This window comes from Eumetopias jubatus, unplaced genomic scaffold (genome assembly GCF_037043125.1).
Source record: "Eumetopias jubatus isolate StellerSeaLion01/CBP00866 unplaced genomic scaffold, mEumJub1_p1.0 scaffold_7, whole genome shotgun sequence".
Lineage (NCBI taxonomy): Eukaryota > Metazoa > Chordata > Mammalia > Carnivora > Otariidae > Eumetopias > Eumetopias jubatus.
The window spans coordinates 40,510,204-40,531,483 of NW_028274813.1; the positions used below are offsets into that span (position 1 = coordinate 40,510,204).

The 21,280-nt window shown below is 42.2% G+C and overlaps 1 protein-coding gene across 1 annotated transcript in view; it reads right to left on the reverse strand.

The window, feature by feature from the left end:
• Window positions 1-13,603, reverse strand: part of DAAM1 (dishevelled associated activator of morphogenesis 1) — a 164,368-nt gene extending 150,765 nt beyond the window's left edge. Inside the window, exon 1 of the mRNA XM_028100530.2 lies at window positions 13,510-13,603. The gene's annotated coding sequence lies outside the window, so the exon portion shown is untranslated. The remainder of the gene's footprint in view (window positions 1-13,509) is intronic.
• Between the last annotated feature and the right edge of the window lie 7,677 nt (window positions 13,604-21,280).

The window sequence follows — 21,280 nt, forward strand, 5'->3', positions numbered from 1 at the left end:
TCCAATGTCTCAGGCGGTCCATAAATATTAAGGAATCATCACAACTATTCTTTCTCCATTTTATATATGTTATTTAGGGGAAAAAATTGAGATGTACATGAAGAAAAGAAATGGGAAAGTATGTCAGAGGTATTATCCCTAAGGTCTAAAATTCTAAGGTTGCACTTAGTAGGATTCTTTTTAGCCCCCTTTTTTTAATTAACAGCTTTGTTGAGATATAAAATTCATTCATTTAAAATGTACAGCGTAGTGGTTTTCTAGTATATTTACAAACTGTGCAACCATCACCATGATTTTTAGAACATTTTCTTCACCCCTAAAAAGAAACCCTGTATCCTGTCTTTTTAACTGTCATTCTTTCTTTAATACCATGTAATTTTTCTCTAGTACCAGAAAACATTTGGTCACCTGAAACACAAAATCAACACCTGAGGAAGAACTGAGGGTAGAAGATTTGATCTACGGGCATAAACAAATACTGGAAAAACTGTGATTTGGGATTGAAGAGTACTGCTTCTTATAACTGATGCTATGAACATTCCTTTGAAAACACAGACATGATTCAAATACACAAAACATGAAACTACTTGCCAGTGAAAGCAAAAAAATCTTTCATTGGAGAGACTCTTCCCCTACTGCACAATGTAACTTGCTTATATCAGAAGCTGAAGACAGAGGATGATCTGAGCTTTATTTAATAAGTAAAACAAGTGTTCTGTATTCCAAAGGCAAAAATCTGGAATTTAAAATAGCATTCTTAAATGTTCACACCCAACATTAAAACATATTTTACAAGCCAAATGAATAAATGAATGAAATGAATATTTTAAGGTGTTGCTTCCATGGCTTATGAGATGGTCCATAAAATGCTCTGTATATTTCCCCCTGAAACTTAGCTATTCCCTTGCCTCTGCTATGCTTGACAGCAATCTGGATCTGAAATTCTAAGTAGAATCCAAGTAAAAGGAGCCATTTTATTCTATTTTCCACCTTTGGTAGTTATAACTCCGGGACTTTGTAGTCTGGGCTCCACCATGGCACATGGCATAGACCAAGTAAAGAAACTTGCAACAAACAAATCTACCCTCTGTTTTTGAAGCCAGAAGAGTCTAATGAGAAATTCACTGAGTGAAACATAGCTGTGGATTTTTCTAGAATAGAACCTAGTAAAGCATCTACTACTACCACCCTTCCACCCAGTTTATCTCAAAGGCACTCCTGGTGTTTGCCATTTGTAATGGGGTGGTTTGTTTCCTTTTCTTTTAAACAATAGGTGAATGTGCAAATTGAATCTCCTAGGGAATCATCTTGAAAAGAAGGTAATGTCTCAAATTTTCCAGATCTTTTGCTCCCACTTGTTTTTAGTCCTGGCTAATTATCAGAATTACCTGGGGAGCTTTAAGATTTCTGGAGATTAGGTCCAAACCCAGACATCTACAAAATCAGAATCTGGATCCGTCTCCTTTTTATATCCACCACAGAGGGTATTCTGACTCCCATGCAGGGCAGAGAACCAACAAACAGCCTTCAGTAAGAGGCATGGACCCCTTTAGAAGTCCCACCTAACCCTCTGACAAGGGACTTTGGCTTCTGTTTTAACTGAAAACTGTGTGCTTCCTGAAGCATTATCTTTGCATTAGTTGCTCAAGACCTGAGCTTGGGTTAGTTAGTTAGAACTTCATAATATTCCCTTTATGTACACTGAAAATCTTACCAATGTTTTTCTGAGAGCCAATTTGAGTGTTGCCAAAGCCCAAGTTTTAGATTCCATCTTTAAAGACATTCTTGGTTGAGGAAGAGGGAAAAAAAAATGAAACATCACTCTGTTAAGCTTTTTCAGAGCTCTTCCCACACTGCTAATGTGAGATAAGCTGTCATTTTTAAAGGTTGAAGCCCCCCTCCCCTTTTCTAAGCATTTTGCCCTTTGACAATAATGACAGAGCCAACCTTTCTTTCCCCAAAGCCTCATCTTTCTTATCCACAGATAACATTACTGACCACCCAACACAGGCCATGGGCTTCAAAGTTGTTTACCCACGAGCTCTGGTGGGCTTGCCCTGGCCCAGCATCAGTGTCTCACGGAGTCCCCTGTTGTGACCAAGAATATGTCCTTAAAATGTGGCTGGCCTCCCAGGCAGTGGTCATGGAAGAATGGAGAAATGACCTCACAGGGTCTACTCCACTGACCTTTACTTTGCTCTCACCAACTGCCCAAATAAATAAAAACAGCAGGGTTGCTCGGTTTCCCAGATGAATTCCAATTTATCCCTAAATATCCAAGCCGTATCTAATGTTTAAAGTTCTCAGGCTCTCCCAAATCTGTCAGCTGGCTCTCAACCAAGGCCAAATTTGCCCCTCTGGGGACATTTGGCAATGTCTGGGGACAGTTTTGGTTGTACAATGGGGGGAAAGGTTGCTACTGGTATCTAGTGGGTAGAGGCCAAGGAAGCTGCTAAACATCCTACACTACACAGTACAGCCCCTACAACAAAGAATTATCCTGTCCCAAATGCCAATAACACTGAAGTGGAAGAACCCTGGATTGGGTCATTTGCCAGCCCTCGGGTTTGAAGAGACTTCCATTACAATTTTAATTTATTTTAAAATAGGGATAGCAAACTCAAATGCCTTCAAGGTCCAAGGAGATAAAGAAATATCACATAAAGTGGCTGTGTATGAGGCACTAGGGTGTGGTGGGGCCTGTACCAAATCAGAGTGTAAATGCTCCCTAAAATCATTTTTTAAAAATAACACTGTGTTAGCCAAACAAAACATGACAGTTGGCTACCATCCTGTGTACCACTGGTAGTCAAACTCTGGCTTAAAGAGTTTATCAATTTATTTTTTTTTTTAAAGATTTTATTTATTTATTTGACAGAGAGAGGCAGCCAAAGAGGGAACACAAGCGGGGGGAGTGGGAGAGGAAGTAGGCTTCCAGCTGAGCAGGGAGCCCGATGTGGGGCTCGATCCCAGGACCCTGGGATCATGACCTGAGCTGAAGGCAGACGCTTAACGACTGAGCCACCCAGGCGCCCCAAGAGTTTATCAATTTAAACAGAATTGGATGATCACCCCAAAACACTGTCTAGCCTCATCCCTTACAACCTATGGAATTTCCTGAGCCCCGGGACTGGGGAACATAACTAGACACTGTTCAATTAAGAACAGACTAGGGATCTGATTTTAAGGGTCTAGCTTCAGCATCTCAGATATATAGTGCTAAGAGCAGGGGCCAAGTTTGGAAACGCTGAAGGTGAAAAAATTGGCGTCCCTTCTTCCTGATTTCCATTCTAGGGACACCCAGTGGGTATTACATCAATATTACACAATGCCATACAAGTACGGTCATTATTTTATGACACCATTCTCACAAAATTTTATAATTTTCACATCATTTCACAGATGAGGAAACAGAGGCCGAAGAGTTTGAGGTGAACTGCTAAGATTACCCACATCTGAACCTAAAATTAACTGGTGTTTCTTTTTTCTCTGTGCAATTACATCACAGCAACCAAAAGGTGAAAAGATTTCATTTCAAGGTGTCAAACATTCATGACTAAACTCTCTACCTACATAAATGTTGAATTTAAACCTACTCATCACCATCCTCTTTTCCCATCAGAAAAACATTAACATGTTGGCCCCAAGTCACTGTTTTAAGATCTCTTTTCCACAGAACGGAAGAATTAAAAACAGGTTAAGCATCTCCAGCCCTCCTTTCAGATCAGGCTGTAGAGAGGAAAGCCAAGTCAGCAAATGGGACACAAGAAGGAGGAAGCCGGGATCGGATCTGAATATCCCCGTGTGTACGCATGCTTTCTGTTGGAGGAATTCCTGGCCTGAGGAGGCAGTATAAACAAACGCAATCCAGAGGGAAACAAATGATAAGATAAGTGAGACCCAATAACCCCCTCTGTCCTCCCCTCCACCTACTTTCCCCAACTTATTCCATCAGAAAAACAGTCTAGCTTGGGAGGATTAAAATGTAAGCAGCCCCCTCTCTGCTACCACATAGCTCCCTATTCTTCATTAGGAGGTTAAGGGGGAAGACAGGCTCCTTTGTGAGGTCAGTGGTTGTGGTCCCCCTCATGTGAAACCTGGCAGACTGGGGACAATCTTCTCCTTTGCCCGAGGGAGACGATGAGTGCAGACCTGACAAGGAGGCAGTTCACGGCTCGTATAGTAGGAAAAGATGGAGTACGTTAGAAAGACAGCTTCAGTCACAGCCTGAAAAGAAACTGGGTCAAACTAAAAATAGTATATATGTATTTTTTATATAAACCAATCCCTTAGCAGAAAATGTCATAGGCAAGGCATTTTCTTGCCACAGTTCCTGGAACTTCTGTAGTGTCACCTGCACACAGATTGTCAAGCCCTAAATGGGTCATAGAGGTTTTCTAGTCCAATCCAATCTCCATCCTTGATTTTTAAAATGCAAAAGTATAACAACAGGCCTTTTATTTAACGTTCTGAACACGATGCTGTCTCAACCATCGCCTTCAATTCCAGCCCAATTCATTCCACACTGTCTCTGACTTTCTGCTCAAATTACCCCCTGAGCACTGAGTAATTGCCGGGGGGGGGGGGGGGGGGGGGGGAGCGGGAGTGAGGGGGTGGGCACCTCTCATGCAAATAAGACTGCTACACACAAACAGAATGGGAAATAAACAGAAATGTTATTGTTGTTTCTTTTGCCACCATCATCCTAAATCAAATAACCACTAATATGGGGTGCATTTAAAAAAATAAATCCAAAGTCATTTACCTTGCACAAAACCATATGACATTTTCTGTACCCACAATTTCACCAACTTTCGAGAGTAGGGAGTGTAGCAAGGACCTTCAAATGTTTAATTTGCTTCATTTCTTTAACTTTTTAGAGTATTTTTGGTAATAAATTCTCAGGATTTAGAAGGGCCCTTAGTCTAATCATCTTATTGCAGAAAAGATGTAATTATATATATATAGATACATACATACATAAATACAATCGAATATTACTCGGCCATCGAAAAGAATGAAATCTTGCCATGTGCAACAACATGGATGGAACCAGAGGGTATTATGCTGAGTGATATAAGTCAGTCAGAGAAAGACAAATGTCATTATTTTCACTCATATGTGGAATTTAAGAAACAAAACAGATGAACATAGGGGAAGGAAAGGAAAAATAAAACAAAAACAGAGAGGAAGGCAAACCATAAATGACTCTTTATACAGATAATAAACTGAGGGTTGCCTGGGGCGGGGTGGGCTAAATGGATGAGGGGCATTAAAGAGAGCAATTGTTGGGATGAACACTGGGTGTTATATGTAATGATGAATCACTAAATTCTACCCCTAAAACCAATACTACACTACATGTTAACTGACTTTAAAATTTTTACAAAGACAAAAAAAAAAAAAAAGAACTACAGGTTCTAACTTAATTCATGTCTTAACATTTCACTGCTCAGTTTTACCAAACCTGTGAAACAAATACAAATTTAGACACAAGAACAATCCAACTGACCCAGTGAATGACTTTGACCACCATCCTTCCCTCTTCTTCTAGGAGGCAAATCTGCGGAAGTTTTATGGAAGAATAGCAAAGCCAAGCAAGAAATGGCACCAAAACATCCACTATTGACTTGTCACATCCCCAAGAAACAGAAACAACCAAGGCTATGGGGCTTTGGCAAAGTTTTAGGAAGATGCTCTTAGTTCTAACTCACTCTTCATAGGACACCTGTCAGAAGCATATAGTTCCTTGGCAAATTGCTGGCAAAGCCTTGCCTCTAACTTATGTGGTCTGAAAAAACTAAGATCCCCATCAGTTCATTTTGTAATATGGCACCATCTTTTGCCATTCTGGTGACAGCTATGTGTTAACATATCCACAGTGTACTGTCTAGCCTCCTTTGTTGCCAAAAGCATGATGAATTTAAAAAAAAAGGGGAGGGGGCACCTGGATGGCTCAGGAAGTAGAGCATGCAACTTTTTCTCTTTTTAAAGATTTATTTGAGACAGAGAGAGAAGGAGAGCGAGTGCGAGCAGTGGGGGGCAGAGAGACAAGAGAGAGACTCTGACACAGGGCTTGACACAGAGTGATCTCAGGATCCTGAGATCATGACCTGAGCCAAAATCAAGAGTCCGACACTTAACTGACTGAGCACCCGGTGCCACCTGAGGTGCCCCTGAGTATGGGACTCTTAATCTCAGGGTTCCAAGTTCAACCCCCACCTTAGGTACAGAGCCTACTTAAAACAAAAACAAAAACAAAAACACTAAATTAAATTTTAAAAAGTTAAATAAAAAAAAAGGTTGATTAAAATTACAGTAGTTTGTGGCTCCAAAACAAGGCAAAACTAACCCATGGCCTCGATCTGGTTTGTATATCATTAACAAACTGAGCTTAGCCAAAAAGCAGAATATAAGAATCCATTTCAAAAACCAAAAGATGGGCATCTGTATTGCCCAGACAATGCCCAAAGCTGGGATATGGGCTATCTACTCTTGGAAGCCTCAATTCAGAAAGCCCATCAGATGGGCAATGTTTGTCAACTACACAGAAGACTTTTTTTTCCCAAAAATGAAAAGGACAAAGACTAGTTTAACAGCTGACCCTAATTATGTACCTGTCAGAATACAAGGTACCTTCAATTCTAATCCTGGTGCAATTTATAGAACAGAATGAACTCAGGTTATTACTAAAGGTGACTGACATACTTAGGAAGTGTAACAAGATGAATGGAAAAAAAACAAAAAGCTTCTGAAATCAATGTCTGTTGAATGAATATTATGTTTGAGTAGCCTAATTGCTAATAAGCCCTTTGTTTTCATTTTCTCTTCCTGGCAATATATTGTTAGGGCATAACTTTCCTATTATTTCCCTAAATGACACAGTTTGAGTTTTACTCAATTGTCTTCATTAAATATTGTCAAAGTGGCACAATATCCAGCTTTAAGCCAAAAGGAAAAGATCTATTGTAAGTCAGGAAATCGTACCAACTACACTGGAAACTGAACCTGCTTCCCTCGGTTTCCACATTTAATTCACAATAGTGGCTATGGTTTAGAAGAACTGCAATAGTATATTTGATACCAAATTTGCTCCACTGTAAAAATAAATAAAAGTCTCCCTTCTGAGGTGGGCAATAAAAAAGCTTATTTTAGTATCTAAGGATAACCCAATATTAGATTACATGTTTGACTACTACTCAAGTTTTCATTATTTCCCTTTCAAAAGAGCCTTCACAATTTATGTTAAAAGACAACAAGGAGGAGGGAAGCTCAGAAGTTGTGGGAGTCACAGGCTTCTGTGGCTCTGTTCTGGGTGAGCAGGGTTTTTTTGTTGTTTTTGTTTTTTTCAGATAAGAGATTCAACCTATTGAAAAGTTATCTCATTAACAAATACAGTCTAATGCTGGACAGGCTCCAAATGGATTTAGAGTTGGCATATAAGAGCGTTTCTTTCTTTTTTTTTTTTTTCAAATAATTTGCCTATCACCCACATAGCCAAAAGGAGGGAGTTCAAAAGTAGTATCATCCAAATACACAAATGCAACATTTTTAATCTCATGCAACATTTGCTGCTCCAGAAAGTCAGACTTTAAGGAACCATTAACTGAAGAAGCATTTTTACTCTCAATCAGCCCAGCACTTACTGCCCCAGCACTGTTTCAGAATTCAGAGATACAAAGGAAGTTGTGATCCCCCCTAACTTGATGGAGAGAAAAGAATGTACCACATAGGAAAACCAGAGGCAAAGCAATCGTGTGGGGTGTAAAGAACTAGGCTGCCTGGCTCCCTAACCTAGTCTGCCACTAATCAGTTGCAATACTAGAGCTAGGCAAGTTCCTTAACTTCTTCATGCCTCAGTTTCTTCATTTGTAAAATGGTGATGATAGTATTCAACTCATAGAGCTGTTAGAGGAATCAACGGTTAAGCCCATGTAAAATATTAGGAAGGACCCGGCATAAGGGTCCTTGACTATTGCATCATACCTTGACTATTAGCATCATGTTGGTTGTGTTAAGTTCTGTGGTCAGGCTAAGGGCTCTAAGGAGGAAGGAGCAGAGGGGGTCAGTAAAAGCTGAAGCAGGGAAGGCTTCCTGGAATCTGTGGAATCTCCTCAAGATGGATCTGAGAGCACAAGGAGAATTTAGAAACTCAGAGGAGCACCCATTCCAAATGAGGGAAGCCATTACTGCAGAAAGTCACAGAGGGTGTAAAAACCAGGAGTGCTTAAACATCAACAAGGAAAATAAAGCTCACCAAAGTTGAGTATGTATTTGGTAACCTCAGATTAACTGCAGGGGAGGGGGGACGCAGGGAGAGGTCTCCATATACTTGCTGCAGTGCTCCTGGATTAATTAGTGTTTAACTAATTTTTAGACCTGGGTGCTATGAGTGCAAACTCACTTTGAAAAAAAATGAAAAAAACTCAGTTCCCTCCTCCTGGAACAGTGGAAAGGATGTCAGAAAATGAAAAGGTAAACTTTTTCTTTTTCCTGCAAAAACAGCCTGCTAGAGTGGAATATAGGTCATCAAAATCAACTTGCATCTCATCTGCATCTGTCCCTTTCAGCGGGGGTACTAAGTGGTGGCTTGGAGGAACCGGAGGGGCAGGGAGGCACTTCAGATCTCTATCAGCTGCCCTCAGCCACTCTAAACACAATCTAGAGAAAAAAACAGTATACTTGCTAAGCGAATATAACCTCAAAGGAGGTATCCTCCACCCCAGTCTGCCCCACTGACCAGATGCTACCCCCAAGCCACATAGAGAAACTGCCCTCCTTATCGATTTCTTAAACAGTACCTATGCAATCAGTTACCTCTAAACTGAGCTCTTGGGAAAATCACCAAGAACAGATTCTGTGAGTGTTTAGGATACATACTCACTTGGAAGATTTCCTCCATTACCAAGTTAGAAATCATAATGCCAAAGTAAGTGACAGTAGTCCACATCCCTTATTCAGAGAAGAAAAAAATTCACAGAATAGAAAAATTTTCATTTTGACTGTGCCCTCTCTAGAATTTAAACGAGTTTGTAACCTAAATTGGCAAAGTTGCTTTGTTTCCCGCAATAGAAGGATAGCCTTAAAACTTGGAAATACCAGGAGCGTGAGATGAAGCCAAGGAGGGCCCCACAGAAGTTACAAGCTCTGTGATTATTTCTTGAACCAAACACCTAAGGCTCTCAGTGGTACCAAGCTTTGTTGGAAAGCTTGTTTCCCCTGATCCAACAGCTGTAACTTTTTAAGTGATTTCACAGAAGACCTCAAGATTCTCAAGCCAAAGCCACTCTTTATAACATCCCCAAAATATTTACACAATGAAACACTTTCAATCTTAACCATGTTTTGTTTGTAAACACCTTATTTGTCCTGATGACCATAGTACCAACACTAAAAGCAGCCTTTTAAACAAAGTAGCTCAAATAAAACCACACACAGACACACAGGCATTCTTAACACCCAGAGCCTATCCACAGAGCAAGAAAGCCAGGATTCAAATTCCTTGGCACCTACTCACTAAGCTCCTGTAAGCACCACGCAAGGACATGACCCACTGCACCCTCGGTAGTATAGCACCTCCTTATTAATTTATGCTTCTAAAAACCCACAGAATCTGACTACTGATAACAGAATGTTACAAATATTGGACAAATGTTTCCTACTCCCATTTCTTCTCTCACATTAGCCACGTGGGACAACTGATCCTGTTTTTGGGTAAACTCCACCCCAGATGAGAGAGCCATTGTCCACCTCCTCTACCCAAATGGTGCCTCAGGTATTAGGCCTGGCAAGAGCCTCTATATCTTTCCCTTGGTGTGTCTCTGTGTGCCTTTGTGTGTGTCTCTCCTGTCATACACCTCCTGGGAAAGTTATCTGGGTCAAGGATAGTACAAGAGAAATCTAGAAATATAGAAGTACCTGCTTTGGGGTAATAAGAATTGTATTAAGAACTGTAACAAGAATTTTAAGGAAAAAAGTCTATGTGAGTGAATGTATTCCAAAACCAAATAATTACAAAATACATCTATTTCAAACACATGGGAGGCCTTTTACACTTCAATTATGTGCTACATGGGAGTTTTCATTTATGCTGAGATGAAACTACTTCACAGAAAACTACAGGAATATTACAACTGATGCCAGAACTATCAATGGAGAGAATGCAATCTTGAATCTCCAATCATGGTTCTACTATTGACTCAACAAATATTTATTAAATACCTGCCCGTGATCAAACACTAATTGCTAGAGAGACAGGGAAGGACAAGACAAAGACCCTGCCCTCAAAGACCTTAGGGGAGTGGAAAAAAAAGCTACACATTAGAACTGTCAGAATTATAGAGACACAAGAAAAACTGATAAATGAAGGAGATTTTCAGTCAATGATAAGTTCTAGGACAAAAATAAAGAGTGGGTGACAATTTCTGATTCTGTTTCCTCATGAGGATGTAAACACCTACTTAAAACAAGATGATGAATGTCAACCACCTGGCACTCAGCATCCCCAAGCATTTACCTGCACACTAATGCACATGCATAGACACTCACAGATACAGCCTTTTCCCCCCTTAACTGCAGTATCTGTGATAATCCACCTTGGAATGTAATAAAAGCAGAAGGTAAACAAAATATTTGTGTAATTCAATTATACTTAATGCAATTAAATTACAAATAACTGCATTCATCAAGAATCTATAAAAAGGCAAAACCTAGGGGTGCCTGGGTGGCTCAGTTGGTTAAAGCGGCTGCCTTGGGCTCAGGTCATGATCCTGGAGTCCCGGCATTGAGTCCGGCATCGGGCTCCCTGCTTGGCAGGGAGTCTGCTTCTCCCTCCGACCCTCCCCCGTCTCATGCTCCCTCTCATTCTCTCTCTCAAATAAATAAAATATTTTTAAAAAAAGGCAAAATCTAAACAATTCTAAGATACAAGGATAAACAGAAGTCCAGATACAGGGATAATACTAGTAATATTAGAAATATTTTTATAGGGGCGCCTGGGTGGCTCAGTCGTTAAGCATCTGCCTTCGGCTCAGTTCTGGATCCCAGGGTCCTGGGACCGAGACCCGCATCAGGCTCCCTGCTCAATGGGAAGCCTACTTCTTCCTCTCCCATTCCCCCTGCTTGTGTTCCCTCTCTCGCTTTGTCTCTCTCTGTCAAATAAATAAATAAAATCTTTTTAAAAAATGTTTAAAAAAAAGAAATGTTATTATAAAGAGTAATATGGCTGCCTTGCACACTCTGAAGGACTGCCATGAGGATCCAGGCTATTTTGCCAGTCAAAGCATACACGTAAGGCTCAGATATTAAGCCAAAGAGATGTTAACCCAAAGGCACAGTGTCAGAAGCTGAATTTAACTCATCTTCAGATTATTTTGAGAAAAGACAATGACCAAGTCCTTGCAGAGTCACAAGATTTTATACCACGAATTAACTTTGGGAAACACTCTCTATCCCTCCCCCACATTACTACTGACCAAGGTCCCCTGAGGTAAAAGGTTAACCCCAGGGTGGGGTAGCCAGCAATGACAGAGCCCGAGCAGGACCCAGGCCTCCTAGATCCCTGCCCAGTCCCCTTCATTCTCAAGGACCTGCATCCCTCAGGCAGGTGGCAGGCTTTTAGATTTTATGAGAACCACAAGGGATGATACTGACTTCCATAATTCAATTTCAGTCATTAATTGTCCCTATAAACTTCCAGAGAGCTGCACCTAGAGCAAATTGAGGCCCTTTACTGGTGGCCTGGGAGCTCTCTTCATGCAAAACAGAGGACACACCCCCCTTGAGAAAGCTGCCTCTAACACTGTCAGGTACGTTATCAGGAACATTATGCATCTAGCCTGAAAGGCAAAAGAGATCATTCCATTGTAGTTTTCAGAGCTTGCCTCAGGAAAAAGGCTCCAAACTATTACTTCCGGAGAGGGGCAGAGTCCAGGTACGGACACACGAGAGGGAAAGGGGTCTTGAACTGTGTCCAAGCTACTTCTAAGAGAATGACGAGAGGCCTGGGCTGTGAAACGGGTGAAGAAGAGAGAGCAGCTGGGCCCGGAACGAGCATTTGACCACACCCTCTGGCCACGCCCTCCCAGCTGCCCGCAGAGCCACATCGAATTGAAACAGCAGTGGGAGCAGTTAAGATTCCGACGACAGGAGTCGCTATGGCAACGGGATTCATCTTGCAGACAAACTCCGCTTCAATTCACTAGGTCCTTCTCCAGGCTCAAGCAACTACCAACTCAATGAGAGCAAAACGGTCACGAGTAGCATTTGCTCTTGTTAATGCTCTCCTGCTGGTGGAGATGGGGTGGGGGACCGAGTTGGAGGAAAGAAAGCGTAGGTATCTATTCCTGGGCCCACTAAAATACTTGGGGGGGGGTGAGGGAACACAACACCCCAACGCCAGGCCGTGAGCAACTTGATAAGAGCCATTCGCAGGGTTTGATGAATGAATGAGTATACGAGAGAATGAGAGTGCTAGGGAAAGGAAATCCAGAGGACTTTATTACAGAGTTCTCGGGCCTCGAGCGCGTCTCAAGTACAAGGGCAAGCCCATCACGAGCGGTTGGATTTTCGATACCAGCTGGTTCCTATTGCCCAGCCCTCCTGCCTCACAGTGAGCATTATCATCTGATTATTAGACACTCTGCACCTCCTTACCACCTCCCAGCCCAGGGCTCCGGGCAGATGCTTCGCCCCCGCTCAGGTGCTCTTCGTGGAGGGAGCAATCAGAGCAGGGGGGAACGAAGATGCACCTTTCCCAGGCGGAGAGGCGGGAGCGCTCTGCGGCGCCTCAAACCCGCTCCGCAGGCGGCGCAGCCTCCACTCACTGCTGTTCGCCAACACCCCCATGCTCCTTCCGCAGCGCGGGTTTCCCTCCTCTCCTGTGAGACCTTTAGCTTCCAACTTTCTTGGAATTACAGTCACCCCGTCCCTTTCGAATAAAGCTTGAAGTGAAGGCTGCAAGGATGTTTGCGGTTCTGCTCGGACGCGGGCCGGCGGCTAAACGAGTCCCTCCTTCCCTGTCGCCACCTCCGAGTCCACCACGCCTGCCTCAGAGCCTCCGCGACCAGCAGCTCCCTACCGCGGCAGGGCCCCCAGCCGAGGCCACGACCCCTCGGCGCCCCAACGCCGCAGCCTCGGGAGCCCGCAGCAAGGCGGCGAGTGGTACCCTGCCTGCTATTTTGGCATCCCAGCGCCTCAGAAAGAAAGGAGGGAGGGACCCCTGTCCTCGGGGGCGCCTTCCTCCGGGCTCGCCTTGCTTTTCGCCGCGCTTGCAGCCATTTTCCTAAACCCAGCTTCGCAGCCGGGAGCTGTCTAGGTCCCTTTCCCACCCAGACCCAACCTGAAGGACGGGTTTAATATTTACCTACTGGCCCTGGGGCTCCGGGAAGGCAGCTGGAGGGCGCGTCGCGAACCCAGCGCCGGGCCCGAAGAAGCGCGCCCACCCCCGCGCCACCGCGCGGTGCTATTTAATGAATGAGTGCGGCGGGCGAGGCGGCACGTCCCCCTTACCTGAGCAGCCCCTGCATGCTGGAAAGGCGGCTCTGCGCTCCGGGTACAATGGGATCCGGTTAAACAGTTTCCTTCACAGCCGCTCGTAGGTTACCAACTCGCAGGTGACATCACCCTCTCCTCGCCTGATAGGATACAATGTGGCGCCCACTGCGCATGGACTCCCCAGCCGGGCCCGCACACCCCTGGGAGTTGTAGTCTAAGTCTCCCAAGCACAGCCCGGGTAGCTACGCTAACTGGGGTTCGAAGAACTACACTTCCCGAAATAGTCCTCGGCCGCTTCGTCCCCTCCCTTTGGTCCCGCCCCCGCCGGGACCCGCCCCCTCCCCGCCCTCCAGCCTTGCAGTGTTAGCGGTGGTCGTTCAATAAGCCGAGTTGCGGACAGCGCGGGTGGGGGGAGGTAGGGGGAGGTGGGGGGAGGTGGGGGGAGGGCACCGTGCGGTTGTGCCCTTTGACTTGACCTCCACTCTGCCCAGTGCGGACTCTGAGGGCCACCAGGGGTCCGGCGCTAGTGCGCACGGGCCAGGCAGCTCTGATCAACCCGGCTCTTGGCCCCAGCTGGAAAGAGAAGATTAAGCCTTTCACTGCCGTCCTTGGGCGTAGAAACTAATTAATAGGACGCACTGGTTTCTGGGTTAAAAGCGGTCCTGGAATTCCCCCACGTCCCCGAGGATGAGGCGATGCCGGTCCCGAAGAAGAGAAATCCCCGTGTGCCCCACTTAGTACAATTCACCTTTCTGTCCTCTTTCCTTCTCCCATTTAACGGAGTCCGGGTGACCAACCAGAACGCAGGGAACAGCTTAGTTGGCTGAGCTGACAGAATAACGGAGGCTGTCACTAGTAAAAAGGCGGCGTAACAGACAGTCGCTGCAACCCTCCATCAGGGAGCCTACTGCTGCTGCGGAGATAGTACTATCGCGCAGCCATGCTTTTGTTCTTCCCTGCAGCTGACTTCCCGCCCTGACGCTCTCAACTCCCAAGAAGACGACGTCCTTGTCTGAAGTTTTAATAAACGACACGTATGTATACGTGTACTTTTAAATCCAAAACACTCTCCTCTCATTTCCCATACCTTTCTCTCAAGTATTTTTTTAAACGACCTAAACCAAAACAACATCGTGCTGTTCGAGAATGCTGGGATCTTAATACAGTCAAATGTTGAGTTAAAGGTAAGCAAAAGGTGTGTAGCAGAGTTCTGACCCTTTAGGAAGATTTTATTTTCGTATTAAAAATTTTACCGTGACATTTTTCATTATTCAATGAATACCAAGTATTATCAAAAATTAACACTGAGAGCAAATCTCCAGGTGTCTTTTTAAGTGAGTAAAAGAAATCGATGCATCTAGTTATTCCAGTTGTAAAGGTAACTTATAATGGCACTTGATGTATCTCAATCACAAATAAGGATCAGCTCACACCCTTATTTCCACTAGCAAAATCTCTAGAAGACTGTACAAAAAAGTTCATGATTAAGATTTAAAACAACTCCACCTAATCATTGGTGGAAAGCTTATCACTCTTATTCTTTCATTTCATTATGCAACACTAACTTGGGTTCAAGAGAAAAATGTTCATGGAACTGGTTGAGGATCTCAGGGGAGAGAGAGAGATGCTTTGCTTTGCTGAGAGAGGAGTTTTAGTGCTGAATTCTGATTTTCTTTTAACAAGCCTATTCCTTACAGACCATACACATTTTTCTCCACTGAAGGAAGATAAATTTGAATGTTCTGAACTACTCTATCCATTTCAAATATTGTGTTAAATGGAACCCAGACAATGCAAATGTTCCCTTGGCCATCAGATCAAGAGTATAACTGGTGATATTCTAGTTAATGGGTAGGCTTAATGTATTGCAGCTCATTGTGGAAAAATATTCAGAAAGAAACTTGACCTGAAATGATTCTAAAGGCTCTCCAGTTTTATAACTGTGTAAAGCTTTTAGATGGAAACATAATCAGTAAGCCTGAAATTTATTGAGTCAATAAATTGGATGTGGAGACTCTCTATAAGGCAGGGCTTATCCTTATAGATAAAAGTATATTATTGAGGTGCACTCTAAGGAGTAACTTTATAGGACAAATCACTTTACAGCAATTTCTCTTGGGTCTTCAGCAATGAAGGAGAGGATGGAGCCTGCCTGCAGAAAAAAATTCCATTCTCTATAGCAATTAATGTTATAGGGATGTGCCATGTTACACAGCTCCTTTCCATATGTAAAAGACATCATATACGGTAGACTCTAAGCACAAAAATGTGTGGATGCGCACATGTGAGCTGTCCTTCCTATTCAATAGATATGTCGATAACAGATACAGAAAGTAAGCTGTTGTATTTGGAAGCATTTTTCTGTAAGTGGTGATGGATTTGAACTGATCCCTGTACGTGGTTTCATTGGTAACCAGGGGAAACAAAGATGGCTCTTCAGCATCAGAAAGGCAGTCTGCGGACATGGGACCAGAGGAAGATTAACAACTTCTATCGAGACAGAAGGGAACTGTCTCTCTCTTCCTCTCTATGAGATGCATGCACATACATTCACATACACTCATTGTGTGTTTGTATTTAATTCTAAGTGACTAAGTAGTCTCATGAGACATCAAAAACTCCCACTCTGTCTAGCTTAATTTACATGCTCTTTGCTTTTTTTCTTTTCTTTTTTAAATGGTTGCTGTTATTCTAGAATGATCTTATGAAAGACCCCGTCTTGCCCCATAATCGTTGCCTATTAATTAGGAAACTGTGGGACTACTGAGAATAGATTTAATTGACCATCTACAGGTGGAGGAGGGGGAAGATGTCTTAGGGTATTTTGCTGATCTTTCAAAATAACCTCTCTCAGTTCTGGTTACAAGGTTTTACTCTACACCTTGGGCTTTAGATAAGGGAGGAAATGAGATATAAATAGAGAAAGAATTTTAAGTTTGTAGCTTTGCATGTGTTTTCACACAATAGCTTGGTGTTTTGCAACAATTGAGGTTATGTGCTGAGCCCAGGTTTGGGATCATGCCATTTTACCACTTTTGAGCAATGTGACTTTGCTTATTCTGTGTTGCTTACTCCCTCTGAGCCTCAACTTTCTTATTCTTCAAATGGAGTTAACAACAAAACCTACTTCACAAGGTTTTTGAGCATTAAATTAGATGAGACAAATAGGAACACTTCTGCCATTGAAAATTCAGATGCTGGTTCTTGTTATCATGTGCAGTTTTCCCCTGAAGATTATCTCAAATGTCAACCGTAATTATGAAACAATAAAAAGTTATTTAAATTTTTTTAAAAATTTGTTCTTAAGAAACTATTAGAAATTATATAGCAAGCACATATTATCTCACTAAACTGTAAGTAGGCAAAATGTACTTTGGAAAAAAAATGAGAAATCCAAATTGAACAGTGCTTGTCCTTGGCTTGTTTTCAGATCCATGCCTTGTCCTTCCCCACTGCCCCAAGCTGTCCTCACTATCACAGGCCATCTGCCCCCCGCTCCTGTTCGGAGAAAGGCCTTGCCGAGAGGTTGGAAGCAAGAGCAAACGTGAGACCCATTTCTCCACTTCCACTTCTCCACCGCTGGGTGATGTTTCTGGCAAGGGTAGCAGCATTTCCCACGTTGGGCTGGTCCACTGTGGTTCCAGCTTCTTCCAGTTCACCCCAGCCTCTGTTAATGCCACCTTCTCCCCTGGTCCCTCCAGCCTAGGGGCAGAGGGGCTTCCTGCTGTTGCTAATCTCTCATTGCCTGTTTGGCTTCTCAGACTTTCTATCACCCCATGACCAATTCTCTGTACTATGTTATGTCTGTTTTAAATACTGAGAATGGTTTTTGTTTTTCTGGTGGAACCCATAACTGATATATTTGTGTCATAGTTCTCAAGTTCTAAGTTCTTGTGTCTAAAGACACAAGTTCTTGGGTCTAATACTTGTGTCTAAAGTTCAAGTTCTTTTAGGGGCAGGCAAGAGAAACTTTTCTATGGCCAGTTTCTGGAAAATAACGAAAGTAATAGGATTAAGTGAAAGGATTAAGTAACCAAGCCTCCACCTACCAGCTGAGGTAATTGAAACAGTGATAGTTTTTGGAACTTCTCTCCAGAGCGCTGCTCTAACAGCCCTCAGTCTCCACATCTCTTTGTTCCAAGTCACAAATTCCTGAGAGAAGCTGATAGCCCTATCTCAGGGTGACTATCCCTGAGGTAATTATCTACAGCAGTGGTTCCTAAAGTGTGGGGCCCCAGACCTGCAGCATCAGTATCACCTGAGAACTTGTTATAAATGCAAATGCTTGGGTCCCATCCACAGACCTACTGGAAAAGAAACTGCAGGGATGGGTCCCACAATCTGTGTTTTAACAAATCCTCCCACTGATTCAGAACCACATGAAAGTTTTTGAACCACTCCTCTGTAGAGAAGATGACAAGATCATGTGGCTTAAATATGGTCACTGAGCACCTATCCCTGTGTGTCTGGGAGTCTTCGCAAAGAGGAAAAAGTGTTATGAACTTGGCAGCCACCCCAAGAGGTGTTGAGTAAAGCTGGTAAATCTGTCAAGGTCTTCACGGTAAAATTTGGTTCTTCCTGAGGAAGAGGACTTTAGAGTATTCTGAGCCAACTAATCAATTTAGTCACAGCAAAGTCACTTGGAAAAGACTCATTTCACTGTGTTTAATTGAGAACTTGGAAAAGCTGAAAAACCAGCATCAGGGCAGTACAAGGGAGATGCAATCTTACAGAAATCTAAAAACAGGAACATTCATAAGATCAGACCACAGTAAAAGGAGATATGAAAATAGCTCTAGCCACTCAAAACTCTTCAGACCAGTCTCATCTGAACAGCTGCTGGGAATTCAGAAACAGAAACTCTCCTTTGAGGGGTGCCTGGCTGGCTCAGCCAGAAGAGCATGTGATTCTTTATATGCAGGTCATGAGTTCCAGCCCCACATTGGGTGTAGAGATTACTTTAAAAAGAAGAAGAAGAAGAAGAAGAAACTCTCCTTTGTCTTAGCTAGGATCCCTACACTAGCTTATTCATAACTGGTTTATGCTTGGCCCATCTATGAGACCTGTACTCTTCAATTCTGTAGCCCCACTGGCCCCATGTGGCTATTTAAACTTAAATTAATTAAAATTAAATAAAACGTAACATTCACTTCCTCAGTCACAATTGCCACATTTCAAACAATGAGGCCACATGAGGATAGGTTTACCATATTTGAGTATCTCAGATATAGAGTATTCTTGTCATTTGAGAAAGTTCTATTGGACAGTGATGCTCTATCACCTTATGAATTTTCAGATCCTGTCAGGCTGAAACCCATCTTTTTTCCTACATTTTTTCCAGGTCAAAATACAGAGAAAGAGAGAATGAAAGAGAAAAAAGAGAGAAAAAAATCTGATTGTTCCAGTTCAACATTTTAAGCCAGATCATGCCAAATTTTCATTGACTAGCATGAAAAAGGCAGATAACCCAACCCAAAAAATGGCCAAAAATCTTAAATAGGCACTACACATACACACATACAAATCCCATATCCAAATGGTCAATGAGCATGTGCACATGTGAAATTCTGAAATTTCAAAGTGATCATGTGAAACTGAGCTTGCGAAAAGGTGCTCAAACTAATTAGTCATCAGGAAAATGCAAGTAAAGACCACCGTGGGATACTACGACACACCCATTAGATTGGTTAAAATTAAAAGGACTAACTATATTACTGATTGGCAACTAAATCATACAGTGCCAGTAAGAGGATCAATTTGAATAACTGCTTTGGAAAACTCTTTATTAGTGTCTGCTGAATGTGAACGTACACATAGGTATATTATAGCTCAGCAGTTCACTCCTAGGAATAAACCCAACAGGACTGTGTATATGTGTTCACCAAAAGACACATATTTGAATGTTAATGGCTATTCTATTATAGCCCAGGGTGGCCAGGCCATATTTGAGATATACTAAAAATATTGTTGGTTGGTCTGAAATTCAAATTTTTAACTGGGAAGTCTATAGTTTTACTTGTTGAATCTGGCAACCTCATCATAGCCCCAAACTAGAAATAGCACAGTTGTTTTTGCAAAGTAGAATGGATAGATAGATTGTGGCACAGGCACATAATTAATACTGTATAGCAGAAGGTGGCAAACTTCTTCTGTAATGGGCCATGTGATCTCTGTTATAACTACTCAACTCTGCCATTGTAGCATGAAAGCAGCCAAGATGTAAAGAAATGCGCACAGCTCTGGCCCAATAAAATTTTATTTACAAAATCAACAACTGGCCTGTGAGCCATAATTTGGCAACTCCTGGTATCTGGCAATGAGAGTGACTAAGGCATGTCTACTTGTAAAAATATGGATGAGTCTTCACAAAAACAACATTAAGCAAAAGAGTATATATTGTATATATTTACCTAAAACTAAAAAATAGGTTAAAAATAATAATGGCATTAAAAGATAGAAGAGTAGTTACCTTTAGGGGATAGTTACATGAAGGAGAGCTCTAGGGTGCTAGCATTGCTCAAATTTTTTGTCTGGGAGCTGGTTACATGGGTATTTCACTTTGAAAATTCATCATACTGTACATTTACAATTTGTGTGCTTTTATGTATGTGCATTATGTGAAAATGAAATAGTTATATAAATTTAAAGCTAGGCCAGATTATCTCAAGATCATGCCCATAAGAATTATTTTATGAATTCTTATACCCAAGGGTTTTTTTTCTAATTATAACAGGAATTCATGTTGTTTTATAGAGAATTTAGAAAATACTGCTACTTAAGGCAATAAAATCACCCTTAAGTTTACAAACCAGAGAGAAATATTAACAGTTCTTCTCCTGCCCTCCTCTTTCAAACCTGGATCATTTTATTTTATAATTAGCTTATCTTATTTGAAAATAAATCTTGGGAATTTTCTATGTCAGTACATTTTTTTACATCTGCATTTTAATGGCTACATAATAAAATACTGTGTCAAGATAACCATCCTTTATTTCGTCAGTCATCTATTGTGCAATAAGTCACTTCCAATTTTTTGGTATTAAAAATAACTGATGTACTTCCTACTTCAATTTTTGTGCCCATCCACGAGTATGTCTTTAGAAGTAGAAATACAATGTGTATGCTTTTGATATGTATTGCCAAATTTCCTAGATACTTGTTTTTATTATTTGTGGATGTTACAGTTGATGTTTCCTATTAGCCCAGGTCTGGTATTCGCTGAGAGAACTGAATCATGTCCTGAAGGAACTTAAACTGGTAGAGATGAATTCTAATCATGTCAGTGGGGTAGCTGAAGGAACTTTCAGATAGGAATGAATGTCTGAGGGAAAAGGAAGCACCTTCTGTTGTCCATAGTTATCTGGCCCTTGAGGATATGCTGGATGTGTTCATTTGCTAGAGACACATAACAAAGTACCACAGACTGGGTGGCTTAAATAACAAAAATTTATTGTGTCACAGTTCTGTCGGCTATTAGTCCAAAATCAAGGTGTGGGCCGATGGTTCCTTCTAAGCGCTGTGAGGGAAGATCTGTTCCAGGCCTCTCTCCTTGGCTTGCAGTTGGCTGTTCATTCCCTATGTCCCTTCACATAGTCTTCCCTCCATGTGTGTCTGTCTCTGTGTCCAAATTTCCCCTTTTTATAAAGACTCCAGTCATATTGGATTAGGGCCCACCTTAATGACCTCTCTTTAGCTTGATTATCTCTGTAAAATCCCTATTTCCAAATAAGGTCACACCCTAAGGTACTGGGGGTTAGGATTTCAGCAAAAGTATTTGGTGGTGGGG